Source organism: Neophocaena asiaeorientalis, unplaced genomic scaffold, assembly GCF_003031525.2.
Source record: "Neophocaena asiaeorientalis asiaeorientalis breed wild unplaced genomic scaffold, Neophocaena_asiaeorientalis_V1.1 scaffold240, whole genome shotgun sequence".
NCBI lineage: Eukaryota > Metazoa > Chordata > Mammalia > Artiodactyla > Phocoenidae > Neophocaena > Neophocaena asiaeorientalis.
Genome location: NW_020185331.1, coordinates 2728969 through 2744276, shown reverse-complemented (window position 1 = coordinate 2744276; position 15308 = coordinate 2728969). Strand labels below are relative to the sequence as shown.

Sequence of the window (15308 nt, the reverse complement as noted above, 5' to 3'; positions counted from 1 at the left end):
AATCTTTACCAGAATTCCCAGGGCCAGCAGAATCAGTATTACCTGGGAGCTTATTAGAAATGCAGATTCTCTAGACCCCACCCTCCCAGACCTATGAATCAGAATTGGTATTTGCACAAGATCTCCAGGGGATTTATATGCACACTGAAGTTTAAGAAGCATTGTTCTGAAGTAGTTGTTCCCAAAGTGTGGTTGGGGTACCAGCATCATCTGGGGTAAGGGATGGGGTGGAGTCGGGGGGCTTGTAGTTATCACGCTTTAGTTTGCATCAGAATGACCTAAAGGGTTTGATAATCTCATATTGCTGGGACAATTTCCAGTCCAAATGGAAAATAATAAACCCATAAACCCCCTCATTCAGTAGGTCTGGGGTGCGGTATGAGAATTTGCATTTCTAACAATCAACATCATCCCAGGTGATGTTGATAGTGCTGGTCTGGGGACCACACCTTTGGTTATTACAAATAAGCCTGCTATGACCACTCACGTACAAGTCTTTGTATGGACATATGCTTTCATTTATTTGGGGTAAATATCTAGGAGCAAAATTGCTGGATCATGCGAGAGTTATGTTTTAATTTTAAAGAAATTACCAAACTATTTTCCAAAGTGGTTGGACCATTTTACATTCCCACCAACAGTGGACAAAAGTTCTAGTTCCTCCACATTTTCACCAACCCTTGGTATCATCTGTGTTTGAATTTTAACTATTCTAATAGATACATGGTAGTATTTCATTGTGGTTTTAATTTGCATTTCCTTAATGTCTAATGAAGTTGAGCATCTTTTCATGTGCTTATTTGTCATCTACATGTCCTTGTGGTGAAGTGTCCAGATCTTTTGCCATTTTCTTATTGGATGGGTTAATTGTTTATTATTGGGTTTTTTCTTATTACTAAGTTTTGAGAGTTCTTTATTTTGGATATAAGACTTTTATTATATACATGATTTGCAAATATTTCCTTTCAATTATCATTGTCTTTTCATTCTCTTAGTAGCGTCTTTCAAAGAGCAGAAGTTTTAAATTTTGATAAAGTCCAATTTACCAATTTGGTTTTTTATAGAATGTGCTTTTGGGGTTGTATCTAAGAAATCTTTACCTAACCCAGGGTCACAAAGGTTTTCTCCTATAAATTTTATAGTTTTAGGTCTTACATTTAAAGCTATGGTCCATTTTTCGTACACAGATCTCCAATTTTTTCATCATCATTTGTTGAAAACACAATCTATGTCTTTAATATCTCTCTACATCGCTTTGTAGTTTGCAGAGTGTAGTTCTTTCATACCTGTTGTCAGATTTATACCTAAGCATTTTATATCTTTTAATACTCTTGTAAATAGTACTATTTAAATTTTCATTTCTGATTGCTCATTGCCAGTATGTGGAAATACCATTAATTTTTGCGTATTGATCTGGTATCACGCAACCTTGCTAAACTCATTAGTCCTAGTAGTCCAGACCACATTGTCCTTTCCATATTTCTATAAATATTCTGGAGCTTTGTTCTAGGATTTGGTTAAATCACTTGGGAAGAGCTTAATGCTTTAGGGTCTTGTTTTTAAGATTTGTTATATAGGACTGGGGCAGTGTTCAGCCTAGGACTAATTAGTCTTTACTACAGAGCGGTATCCTTCTGTGTACTCTTATCCCCCCACCCATGAATCTTGAAGTTTTCAAGTCTGGCTGGTGAGAACAGACACTCTTCTTAGCCCTATGTGAGTGCCAGTCCATTACCTCTAACCTTTTTAGATGATTCTCTGGCCTCAGAGAGTTTATTTATATGTATGTGCTGATCAGTCCTCAGCTGAATACTCAAATGAGAACCTTCTGCAAACCTCTAGAACTTCCTGTTTCTGTGCAGTTCTCTCCTAAGAACTCCAGCAGTCTTAGTCTCCTCAGACTCTCAGCTTTGTTTTCTCAACTCACCGAGTTTGCCTGGCTCTGCCTGGGCACCCTCTCTGTGCTATGGCCTGGAAACTCTCTCAAGGCAGTAATCTGGGGCAATTATAGTGCTTTACTTCATTTGTTTCACATCTCTCAGGGATCACTATCCTTCTTTGCCTGATATTCAGTGCCTTTCAAACCACTGTTTCAGATATTCTGTCAATTTTGGGGGTTGTTTCATGTGGGAGAGTAAATCAGCCCTTAATCATGGCCAATAGTTTGCATTTAAAATGTAAAGCATGCTTTTATCCTGAAAAGTATTTATATATTTTATAGAATTAAAAGTAATTGGCTTATGTATTTCTCAACTATAACTATAGTTTTCTTCACCTGAAAACTGTTCCTAAGTGAATTGCCCTTTGCTTTAAAAGCAACCTCATTGCTCACTCCAAGATGTTAGAACAGAGCTGCATCTGAATATAAACCAAGCTGTATTAAATCACTGTGTGTGTATTTCACAATGATTGGCAAAACACAACTGTAGTTCTAGGTACAGCCACTTGAACTAGAGCAGCAGCATTAAATCTTCGCCTCACTCAAGTATGGACATTCTGTGGTTTGCTTTACAGCTGACACGTCAAAGACATTATGAGGAAGAAGATGAAACTCAAAGGTAACATTTATAAACATATGCTCCCTGCTCTTAGATTAAGTGTCCCTGAAGACTTCAACCTAAAGTGAACCTCTGTAAGTCAAAATCCTGATCATGCACATGCTGATGTCTTCTATTTGGATAGCAGTGGGAATTGTTAAGTGACTATGTGACGATAGTGGAAGCACAAGCATTTATTTGAGAGTGTTGAATAGGGGGAGGTGCAAAATGTGAAGCAGTAACAAATGAAAACTGCCTGTAGACATAGAGGAATGACAGGAATATATTCAGTCATGTTTTGAAGTATTAAAATGTAAGTACACTCTAGAAATAATACAGATTCTGAGGCCTGGATTCAAATCCTATTGGTGACAATTATAGCCGTGTAACCTTGGGGAAGTCGCTTTACGCTTCCTCAGTTCCCACAGTACTACCTTACAGGGCTGTTGCAAGAATTAAATGAAATAATACGTGCAAAGCACTTATAATAGTGCCTGGACACAATGAGCTCAATCTAATCATTAGTCGTTGGTTCCACCATCATCATTTTTTTTTTTTCATATTTTGGCCACCATGCAGCTTGTGGGATTTCAGTTCCCTGACCAGGGATTGAACCTGGGCCATGCCAGTGACAGTGCCTAATCCTAACCACTAGATCACCAGGGAACTCCCATCATTATTATTACTGTTGTTTTGGAAAATTGCATGTGCAAGGGCAGGAAGGAATGTAGAATGTGTAAAGCGCCAACAGGGAAGGTATCCTTGAGAAGGTGGAATCTGAGCTGGGTTTTGAAATATAGAAAGAACTTATGATGGATATAGGCAGTGATTCTGGGTGTAGGAAACAGAATGAGCCAAAGTTCAAAGAAAGAAAAAAGTTGGAGGTGTGAGGAAGTCGAGCTGGCATGTATGGTGTGGTTGGGCAGTAGTGATAAGGCAGGAAGGGAAGACAATTACAGGGTTTGGCAACTGTTTAGATGTGGCAAATTAGGAAGGAGGTATCATGTACAACCCAGATATAAGCTGGACATCACAAGGCTCAGTCTCAAAGCAATGCTGAACTGAAAAACAGTCTAGCAACCAGAACTATTTTAAAACAAATTCAAATTTTTCTTGCCATTTTCTAAGAACACTAAAAAGCATAAATTTTAGGAACAATTCTTAAACTTCACTTTCCTCACCTGATTCTTACATTTCATCAGCTCTGGAGCTCCTCACTGTCTTAACCCCTCACTTTCCATTTCTTCTGTTCTGTCTTTTGTTCATCTCCTCCTTTCCTTCTGCCTCTTCAGTCTTGTCTCTGTTTATCCATTCTCCTTATTTTGAATCACAAAGCCTAGGGACCATCCTGGAAAAGGCAGAACTCTACTTAGAGGGCAGGCTTAGCAAAGCTATCAAAGACAATATTCTCTTCATGGTGGGTGGTAGAGAAGTTTACGTTGTGACAGAGAGGTTATGTACCAATACTCATGTTAATACATTTTTTAAATCAACAAAGATAACACTAACACTTCAAGTCTTGGTGATAGGCTAATGGGGGGTATGTATCATTACACAAATAGGGAAACCAAAGAACAGAACTCAAGATGTTGAGTTTGGAACAGAGCATTTGTTGGAGACACAGCATCATTCCAGAAGTAGGTAGGCAAAAGAAAGCTGGATAAATAGATCAGGAATTACATGGATTTGGACATGATCCTCGAAGAAATGATAGTTCAAGATGTGGGAATGAACGAGAAGAGAAATATAGAGAAAATATAGAGAAAGATGAGAGTTAAGGACAGAACTTTAGAAAATACCTACATTTCAGGATAAGAGTTGACAAGAGGATTCAAGAAAGGAGAGAGTGGTCCTGGTCACCTTACCCAGATGAATTCCATCAGAATCTCTGGAGGTGGAATTCATGCATTAATATTGTCGACACCTTCTCCAGCAATTCCATGTGCAACCAAGGTTGAAAACCATTGTTCTAGTGGTTTATGTGATGATACTTAATGGTTTTTATGGTGGTGGGAGAAAGCAGTTGTTAAGGAATAAAGTCCTAGTTTATTGGATTTAAAAACCAGAAACTCTTAACATGAGGAACCTGGGGCTCAAAGAGATTAATTGTGTGGCCTTAAACGAGAAACTTAATGAATTTCCAACCTTGTACTTACCTCTCACGGTCTTAGACACAGACTCCTCTCCCTCGTCCTCTCTCACCCACTCCTCCCCACCCCAGCCCAAGTCCTCCACTACCCTTGCCCTGAGACTCCCAAGGCTGTTCAGTCCTTCCAAAGGCTCTCCATTCAGATTTTAGAACACATTTCTGAAAGGCTGAAGTCTCACCTGAGGTCTCTTCAGCAGCAGCAGACTAAACCACACTGTCAGAGGAAAACCCCTTAAAGGCTGTCTCATAACTTCGTGAGCCTGGGGAGAAGGTTAACCTCTAGAAGAAAATGGGGTGGCGGGGAGCCTGTATTTTGAGGTGCTGGAGGTGGAGAAGCTCTGACTTCTTCTAGCACAGCCCGCTCTGTGCTGTTTATGAATTGGCGTCGAAGTCTGGGCTGTGGTGGCGAGCCTGCCAGAGCTGATGAGGACACAGCATTTGTGGGAATTCTGTGACTCCAGAAGGCGAAAGGTCAGTTTCTTTTCATTGACAGTGTTCTTGCTGCCCGAGGGTTTATCTTTGGGAATCTTGACTGGTTTCCAGGGTTAGGCCTCACCTCTATTGTTATCTGGAAACACAGGAACAGCCCTGTTGTCGTGCCAGACTGGGTTAGACATTGGACCCCATTCCCCACGGCACTGTAATCACGCCCTCCCCCAACGAATGAAGTCCTATAGTCTTCCAAAACAGCTGGAAGAGGATTTTTAAAGATACACAAACCTGCTCACGTTCCTCTCATACATAAACATTCGGGCTTGATTTGTCCTACCCTTGTCTTTCATTTTTTCTCTGGGCTCCACAAGCCCATACCCATGAATATGATCCAACATTGGAATGCACTCTGAAGCTTGAGGACACGCCTGAAATCCCCTGCAAACACTTGTCTTTCACTCATCCCGATACCCTGAAAAGATGTGCACATGTAACCCCTGAACTCACACATAACTCCACCAGCTCACAGTCACACTAAAAGTGGGTTTGAGTTACACATGTGCTTGCTTACACCTCGGCTCACACACTCCCACCTGAACGTTCGTGTACACAGGACCTGTTCATTCCTAGCAGAGCCAACATCTGTGTTCATGGCCACATTGAAAACACACCTTCAGGTTCCTAAGAAACAAATGGCAAGAGAGAAGGGAAACAGGGCAGCTGAGAGAACGGCCCTGCTCCTTCTGCTTCTGTCCTGAAGCAAAGCAACCAGCAACTTTTGGGCTAACTTGGTGCGTGGGGCCCCAGTGTAGACTTTTACAACAGGCCCTGATATGACTCCAAGGATGAAAGTAGCAATCTCCTCCCCAGCCATGTCTGCTGGGTTCTTCCAGCTGTCTCCAGGGCAGTTCTCCCTAAATGCAAACTATTAGTATTTCCTGTTAAAACATTTCTGATAAATAAATGAATATATCATCTTCTCAACCCGAAGCAGGTCTGAAAGCAGCCTAGGAGCTACTCTGAGCTAAGGATGGACATGGACCACCCAGCACCAGCCCACTGGCCCAGGGCCAGTGCTGCTTTTGTTTGAATTCCTGTATGAGTAACTGCTCGCGTTGACGCCAGCCAAACTCAGTGAAATATTATTTTAATATTAAATAAATAGATGGTGGGGTGTGTTGATCTTTTTTTCCCCCCCAGTAAATTGCAGCATCACAACATTAGAAACTGGCTCTTGTATCCAGATTTCCTCAGATAGCAGAAGGAAGGGTGACATTCTCTTTGACCTTCCTCATGGAGTACTTACCCCCAGGAGACAGAAAAGTCCCAGTTGGTGATGACAGGACCCTATTTGGAGTAAGCTGGGAGTTCAAATGCTAACTTGTATGGGATCATCAACCACTCTTGCTAATTTTTCTAACTTATCTATTCTTTTCACTGTACAAAAGGCACATGCTCTTTATATAAAAGTCAGAAAGCAGAGATGAACAAGGAGCTGCTGAAATCCTACTACCCAGTAAGAGACAATTACTGCTAAATTTTGGTGACTGTTCTTGCTTTTACATATTTATATGTATGTATAACAGTCAATGAATGTTGATTTTATAAAAATGTACATTGTACATATGTATTTTTTTTACACAGAATTGATCTTGGGCATCTACTTTATGTCAGTAAAATACTCTCCTAAAACTCTACTTGTAAGGACTACATAATACTCCATCACATGAACATGCCACAGTACGCTCAACCAGCCTCCCACTGTTGGATATTAAGGTTGTTTCCAAGTTTTTTCTATTATAAACAACACTCCAGGGGGAAAAAAAATCCTTGTAGCTAAATCTTTGCATACATCCTTAATTATTTTCTTAGGATAAAGTCCCAAAAGTAGAATTCTAAGACTTTGGCCACCTATTGTCAAATAGCCCTCTAGAATGATTATACCAATTTACATTGCCACCAGCAGGGAATCAAAATGTTCCCCTGCTTGAACCTCTGCCATGCTGCATATTATTCTTCAAAAACAATCTTTGACAGTTTGTTAGGCAAATAAAAGAAAGAAAGAAAAGAAAAGAAAAGAGAACCACCAACCAACCTTAAACATTTAACATGAGAGGTGAGCAATATAGAAGTCTTGCATGTCTGAATCTTTTTGGCAGCATGTCTTTTGCCATGTTGGGCAGTGAAGGGAAGAGACAGAAGAGGAGCCCCTGGCTGTGGTGGCCTTCAGAAAGGCTCAGACAAGCGAGAAGATGTCTTGACATCAGGTACAACTGGAGGAAGTCAATGCTCTGAAGCTCCAAGGTGAGCCAAGAGGAGAGGATCTCCCACAGGGGTTCCCCAAATGTATTCTCAATGAGATTCATTTATTTGAAGGGAAAAGACACTGAGGTCAAGGAGGTTTGGGGAGCAGTGGGATAAGCCAGGTTAGACCAGTTTCTTCACAGCAGGATTTCTCAGAACGTATAAAATGCTAATGGGGGCGCTGAAGCTCCAAGGGGGAGACATGGTATGCAATGTAACCACAGATCCAGCTTTACCTCCTACCCCCCACCTCATCTTTTTTTATTTTCCACAAAGCATCTCATGGACCTGGAGGTTGGTGGAATACACTTTAGGAAATGAAGTCTGATGCCGCAGACTTCTTCACAGAAAGCAGAGGATGGCAGTTAGGACAAAAATGAAGGGATGGGGAAGAGAGAAAGAAGGAAACGAGAAAAAGCAGAACAGAGGGAAATTAGAAAAACAGGGGGATGGTAAAGAAACGTAAAGGGGAAAGGAAAGGAGAAAGGGAGGCAAAGAGGGAGGAAACATTTAAGAGAATGAGGATAAGGAAGTGTGGAGCAGGAAAGTACCACCAGAAAGACCCCTTCTTACTAAAACCACCTCCCCATTGCTTTGAGGAGAGACACAGGAGGGGCTGTGTCTTCTCTGTGCTCATCTCCCCTACAGACACCCAACGCCAGCATGTCACTCTCCACGCCTGGTTTTCTCTGAAGTGTGACCCATCCCACAGTCCCTTCCTCAATGGCTAATTACTTAAAATGCAAAAATTCATTTGCAAAGGAAGCTGAAAACAGTGGGCCCCAAAGTAACCCAGAAAAATAAAATAAGAAATTCCAAAAATATTTAATTACTGCATCTCTTATTATTGTGTGTAGCTTCTTGCAGTATAAGACATGACCAAAACTAACCAAACATTCTCTACTCAGCCAGGAAGTCTAGTTGCCTGAAGAGCAGATAAAGGCAAATTGACAGCTTTTAAAGCCCAACAGGGCCTTTTACCCAAAAGGGCCTGCTTTCAAGCAAACTGAAAGCACCAAAGTGGTAAAATAAATTCCTAAAAGCTTAAATGCTGTGCATGTACACAGTGCTAAACCCCTTAGAATTCTACAACAAAAAAGATACTTTACTTAATGGAAGCTGTTTGTTATTTTTTAAAAGTCTCAAGTAACACATGCTAAAGTAGAAACAGTATTTTGAAATAAACTCTTAGAGTGTTCATCCAAATCTGAAACCCCTAGAGTTCTCAGAAATATGAGGTAGGATTTGAAGCAGTTGCATTAAGATTGACACCAGATTTCATTAGAACAGTGATTCCCGACACCCTTAATCACCATGACTCTGTTTTTGTTTTTTGTTTTGGGGTATTTTTTAGTATTATTCCCTGCAGTCAGTCACTTATCTCGGTTTTCTGTCTGTATTTATGTCCACAATTGCTCATGGGTTCAATGCTGGACTGTCAGGTTGACCAATAACATCCCCAAATTTTCTGTGATTTCAACAAATGTAGTGACTAGCATAATACACCCTGGGTTAGAGAATGGAGTTCTATTCTATCCAAAAGGAAACTTGCCATTTAGTTAACCTATTTAATCCTATCACAGATAAGGAGTTGGCTCTTCATATTATTAAAAATAAGACATAAGCCAATATTACTGACTTTGTAAATGTCCCAGAGGATGAAAATCCTCACATTTGAGATTTTTCTGAAAACCTGCCAGCTTTTAATATTTGCTGCATTTTTTAGAGTTGACTCATCTTAAGCCTCTAAACCAGGGGTGGCCAGTGATGGCACATGTGCTGCTGTTCTCATTTTCTGTGCCTGTGGCAGACATCTCTAATTGACCTCTGCAACCATTCCCACTGAGTGGTTTTCTTAACACAGTGTTCCAAGCAACCAATGGGTCAGAGCTGGTGCTGAAGATGAAACCAGCTTGTCTTTCCTGCTCTACCCTGAATCTTAGGTGATTTGTTCATAAGGCAAGGATAGGGGATACAGGTTCAGTATTCCTCTGAGTAAGAAAGCTTGAGATTCCATATTAAAGATGGAAGATGTAGAAATGAGGGGAACCAAGAGATGTAGAGGCACATGAAAATAAGATCCGACTTCTCCCCCATCCCCTTGACAGCTGATTATAAATAACCACTCCTCATCGTTTTTGCCTGTGTTCCTCTTCCTAGCACAAGTGCAAGGATCGGACAAAAAGGTATCGGAAAGGTTTGTCCATGAATGGATTAGTCTGGGCTGGGGAAAGTTCCAAAATGGTCTTGAAATAATACTGATGCCACCCTACAGGGCGATAGGGTCAGAGTTTCCTGGTTTCCCAAGTCTCTCTCTCTCACATTATCTCCTTGGAGCTTGACAGCCCTGTGAGAAAGGCCGAAGAGATGTCGTCTTCCCTTTTACTCACGAGGAAAGAGAAGCTTAAAGAATGTGAGTGATTTTGCAAGGTCATATGGCTGTGAAGGGATGGAATCGGAAAAGGAACTCAGATTTTAAAACTGAATCCAGCGCTTTTTTTGATGCACTTGTGCTACTCACATTGGGGTGTAAGCATGCCTGGATAGGTAGGGCAGGGCCAAGAGATCATTTCAAAGACTTGCTATAGGGGCTTCCCTGGTGGCGCAGTGGCTGAGAGTTCACCTGCCGATGCAGGGGACACAGGTTCGTGCCCCGGTCCGGGAAGCTCCCATATGCCACGGAGCGGCTGGGCCCATGAGCCATGGCCGCTGAGCCTGCGGGTCTGGAGCCTGTGCTCCACAACGGGAAAGGCCACAACAGTGAGAGGCCCGCATACCGCAAAAGAAAAAAAAAAGACTTGCTATAGGGAATTCCCTGGCGGTCCAGTGGCTACTCCGTGCTTCCACTGCAGGGGGCAAGTGTTCGATCCCTAGATGGGGAACTAAGATCCCGCAAGCCTCGCATCATGGCCAAAAAAAAAAAATTGGTATAAAATGGCACTTTTAGGAAAACATTTTTATATAAAAGAGTAAAGGCACATTATGAAGTAGAATGCAGAATTTGCATGACTTTTTACAATAAAATATAAGATTTCAAAGATATTGGCACACTTTTTCTGGCCATGCCCCCAGGCCTTTGGATGGTGTGCTTTCATTGTTCTCTGCTGTTCTGGTGGAAATGAGTGAGAAGTACTGCTCTTCACCATGTTGCTTCTCACCTTTTCTTTCCTTCCCCTTCTCCTCCTTGTTCTTCTTTGTAATCTTCATTTATTTAGGTGACGATGCCACCCTCAGAGCCCCCCAAAGGCAGCTTGCCTGTGAATCATTTCAGAGGCGTGGAGCTGCCATGGTTAGGCTCTGGTGAGGCTCTCTTCCTGGCTACAAACAGCTGCCTTATCACATATGTCCTCACATGGTAGAGAGAGCAAGAGAGGCTTTCTGCCATCTTTTCTTATAAGGGCACTAATCCCATCATGGTGCTCCATCCTCATGACCTCTCTGGATGGGTTGATCCAGAGCCTGAACCCTGTCATCAAGGACTCTGATGTCCATAGCACTGCCTTCATACTGAGACTGATATAGTATGTCTGAGACTTTGTGCTTCCTAGTTCACCTCCAGTGAACATGTCTCGTTAGTTGGAATTATGGCATGGACTCATTCCCAAACCAATCACGATGGCCAGTGTGATGGGCTTTACTGATTCACTCAAACCAAAGTTCATTCCAAGAGCTGAAGGGTCAACCCATCCAAATTCCACAGCTGCTTCATAATCTGGGAAAGAAAGGAGTAGAGATGATGGGATGTGACTATGTTGCCCACTACAATTTCCTCTTTAAAACTATCCACTTTAAACTATTGACTGTGTCTGCTACACGGAAAGTTGTAAGTAAAATGAACTGTCTAGCTGACCATCTGCCTGCTTATTATGAGCTATAGTGAACATCGTGGGAGAGGGTAATAATGGAATAGACCCTTCAGAAAACACAAAGGGAAATGCTGTGAATACTAAGGCCAACACCCCTCTGAACTCTTATGTTGCGGCAACACAAAAGCATTCAAAAAAGGGACAGATGGACTTCCTTGGTGGCACAGTGGTTAAGAATCCGCCTGCCAATGCAGGGGACACGGGTTCGAGCCCTGGTCCGAGAAGATTCCACATGCTGCGGAGCAACGAAGCCCGTGCACCACAACTACTGAGCCTGTGCTCTAGAGCCCATGAGCCACAACTACTGAGCCCATGTGCCACAACTACTGAAGCCCGCATGCCTAGAGCCCGTGCTCTGAAACAAGAGAAGCCACTGCAGTGAGAAGCCCGCGCACCATAACGAAGACCCAGCGCAGCCAAATAAATAAATTTATTAAAAAAAAAAAAAAAGAAAGAAAGGAACAGAAGTCCCTAATCCGCAAAACTGCATTCAGGGTTCCACTGGGTCCACATTCTACCTGCATCCACTCCCTCCTTCAGGCCTGGGAAGAGCCATCTTCATTCTTCTTCCATATGGAAATTTACATCACTTTGCAAAAGACTTTGGAATATATATAGTTTAAAAGTTGAGAATCTGTTATGCTAAGTGAAATAAGTCAGTCACAAGAGGAAATATATGGTGTAATTACACTTACATGAGGTACCTAAAGTAGGCAAATTCATAGAGACAGAAAGTAGAACAGTGGTTGTCAGGGCTGGAGGTGGGGCAAATGGGGAGTACTGTTTAATGGGTACAGAGTTTCAGTTTTGCAAGATGAAGAGTTCTGGAGATGGATGGTGGCGATGGTTGCACAACAATGTCAGTGTACTTAATAGGACTGAACTGTATACTTAAAAATGATTACAGTGGTTTATGTGTATTTTACTACAATTAAAAAAATGTTGAGAATCATTTGTGGGATTTCCTTTTCTTAACCTTACTTTCAGCATAATTTTTTTTAATTTGTATTTTTATTATAAACATCTTACTTGAATAGTCAGCAAAATATTTTTTTTCCCACCTCAGGCACCTGGACTTTTTTTTTTTTTTACAGTTAAATTTAGACCTTCTATTGAGCTACTCTAGATTCACAATGTTTGTGTTTTTTTTCATGTAAAATGTTCCTGGGACTTTCCTGGTGGCACAGAGGTTAAGAATCCACCTGCCAATGCAGGGTACATGGGTTCAAGCCCTGGTCTGGGAAGATCCCACATGGCGCGGAGCAACTAAGCCCACGCACCACAACTACTGAGCCTGCGCTCTAGAGCCCGTGAGCCACATCTACTGAGCCCGCGTGCCACAACTACTGAAGCCCATGCGCCTAGAGCCCATATTCCACAACAAGAGAAGCCACTGCAATGAGAAGCCCCCACACCACAATGAAGAGTAGCCCCCGCTCGCTGCAGCTAAAGAAAGCCTGCGAGCAGCAACAAAGACCCAACGCAGCCAAAGATAAATAAATAAATCTATTAAAAAAAAACTTTCTTTAAAATGTTGCTTTTCATTTTTACCCTCCTGATAATGGAGCTCTTTTGCAGCTCCTTTTTCCTTTCCCAAATGGAGTAACTTTAGTTAACTTTAGTGGTCGTTAGAGTTACCATAATCACACATTTTCTTGGAAGGATGACCATAGCCCAGTTGTGTTTTGGGTAGGATTCAGCAAAAGCCAAATTCTGCCACTAACTGGGGCTGCAGGCTGAGTGTCGCATCTTCCCCCAGGTGCTCAACAGTGACCTCCTCTGCCTGGTCCTTTATGAACAAGATTTCACTGGGTTGTCCCAGCTTCCCTGAGGTCTGTATATCACCACCATTACACACAGGGATACCCAGAGATGTTAAGTAACTTGTTCAAAGCTCATAGTTAGTGTCCTTGGCTCTAAGTTTTGTAATGTCGTTCTTTCTATACTACACTGCTTCCCCCCCCAGTCTTTTCCCTCTACTCCAGGCATTAGGATATTTCCACACCTGAAATGGGGATTGAAAAAGCCGGCTGGGAAGAACTGGTGGTGGAATCCCTGCAGTGAGAGATGAGTCATCACAGCTTTCTGACTTGCCTCCCACTGTCTCCCTTTCCATCTGTCCAGTTCCTCCCAGTTCCCCCACTTCTCCAGCAGCCATCACCACACCTAACCCAAAGGGGCACATCGATCCTCTCCTTGAGCCAACCTGGGTAAAGGCAAATCTCCTGCTTCCCTTTTTTTTTTTTTTTTTTGTGGTACACGGGCCTCTCACTGCTGTGGCCTCTCCCATTGCGGAGCACAGGCTCCGGACGTGCAGGCTCAGCGGCCATGGCTCATGGGCCCAGCCGTTCCGCGGCATGTGGGATCTTCCCAGACCGGGGCACGAACCCACGTTCCCTGCATCAGCAGGCGGACTCTCAACCACTGCGCCACCAGGGAAGCCCCTCAGCTTCCCTTTTTTGAGCAGAAACAAGGATAGCACTTTTCAAAAGTAAAGGAACATTTACTATGAATGTAAGATAAATTGTAATACATTAGCATATGATAAATGACATGCCCACAGGCTCCGTGACTGTTCTGAGGCTGACCATAAAAGGCCAAAAGGGGGCAGTGACCCAATTCCTGGAAATCCCCGACCCCTCTCCAAAATAGTTGGAATTATCTTCTCACTCATTAGCCTATGAAATTACCCAGTCCATAAAAACTAATCACCCCAAATTTTGGGCCCACTCTCAAGCCTTTTGAGACGGACCAAATTCTGTCTCTGGAGCGTGTCGTGCATCTCTCTCAATAAATCTACCTATCACTTTGCCTCTTGCTGAATTCCTCCTGCGCTGAGACATAAAGAACCTGAGCTTCAGTAAGTCCTGAGACCAGGTGTTCAATTTCGATTAAAAGACAGTGAGTGGGTTCGAGTCTCAGCTCACGGGTTAAAGTCCCAATCTGAATTTTGGCTGGGTTCGAATCCCATCTGTGTCGTGTGGTTTCAGAGTTAAGAATGTGTTCAAATTCCAGCAATGCCCATCACTAACTAGCTGGGAGACCTCAGGCTGGGCAAATCTTTCCACCCCACCAAGTCCAATTTCCCTCCTATGTAGGGTTTCAGGGAAGATTGAAGAGGTAAATGCACACAGCATTCAACAACCCCTCCCAAAGTGTTCTGTTATCAATGACACTATGAGCTGGGTGTGGATACTCCAATTTCACAGATAAGGCAGCCTTTGAACCCAGGTCTGCTGTGGTCAAGGCCCAGGTTCTTTCCATCTCCCCACTGCTGTGACCCTCATGTGAGCACTTGTTCTCATACTGTCTTGCACCGTTACCATACTGTGCATTTGTGGAGGCCAGAACAGCCCTAAGTAAACAACTGTTTGAACTGAATGCATGAATGCCCATGTTAGTAAAAGGAGAGGAAATGATTTGAATTTGAGAGACAGAAAAAGCACTTGTACCAGAGGCTAACAGATTAATTGATGTAGACAGTCAGCCCTATTCATATAGATTGTACCATTTTGGATGCCTGGAGGGAGTGGGGAAGGCAGGGTGGTGGGATTGGAGGAATGGGAAAGTTGATCTAAAAAAACTCTGAATTATAAATTTTAACATTATTATTTTCAGATAATTGGAAACCTCAAACTGGGTTAAAAAGTATTATTAGAGACAGTGAAAACTGATAATATAATACGATTTTAAATAACTATATTAGTAACCATTATGTGAAAACATTCCTGTCCTATTCTATTCCAAAATCCTGGTTGCATGCATACTTTGCATTATCTCTCAAAACTAGTCACTTTAAATTCCAAATTAGCACCGAGTCCAAGTGAAGGTTTTTATTGGACTGTTGCTATGGGCAGAAAGTACTTGAAAAGAAGACACTACACCTTGGATAGGAGGTGCAGAGAGCCTTCCAGAGAGCAGGACTTCATGTCTTGAAGGAGGTTTATGCTTCTTCACTCAGTCATTCACTTGATTTAGGAAGTAGACAATCAGCACGTGTAGGAACCCCAAAGGTCCCAG

The 15308-nt window shown here is 42.4% G+C and overlaps 1 long non-coding RNA gene and 1 other non-coding gene across 2 annotated transcripts in view; both read right to left on the bottom strand.

The window, feature by feature from the left end:
• Positions 1-3131: 3131 nt before the first annotated feature.
• On the bottom strand, positions 3132-3203 carry TRNAD-GUC (transfer RNA aspartic acid (anticodon GUC)). Its single transcript has one exon. It is a non-coding gene; the product is annotated as a tRNA-Asp (tRNA).
• A 230-nt stretch (positions 3204-3433) lies between these two features.
• Positions 3434-15308, bottom strand: part of LOC112392921 (uncharacterized) — a 35027-nt gene continuing 23152 nt past the window's right edge. The window contains exons 4-5 of the long non-coding RNA XR_003001787.1: positions 4866-5254; positions 3434-3885 (exon numbers count right to left, since the gene is read on the bottom strand). This is a non-coding gene — a long non-coding RNA (uncharacterized LOC112392921). The remainder of the gene's footprint in view (positions 3886-4865; positions 5255-15308) is intronic.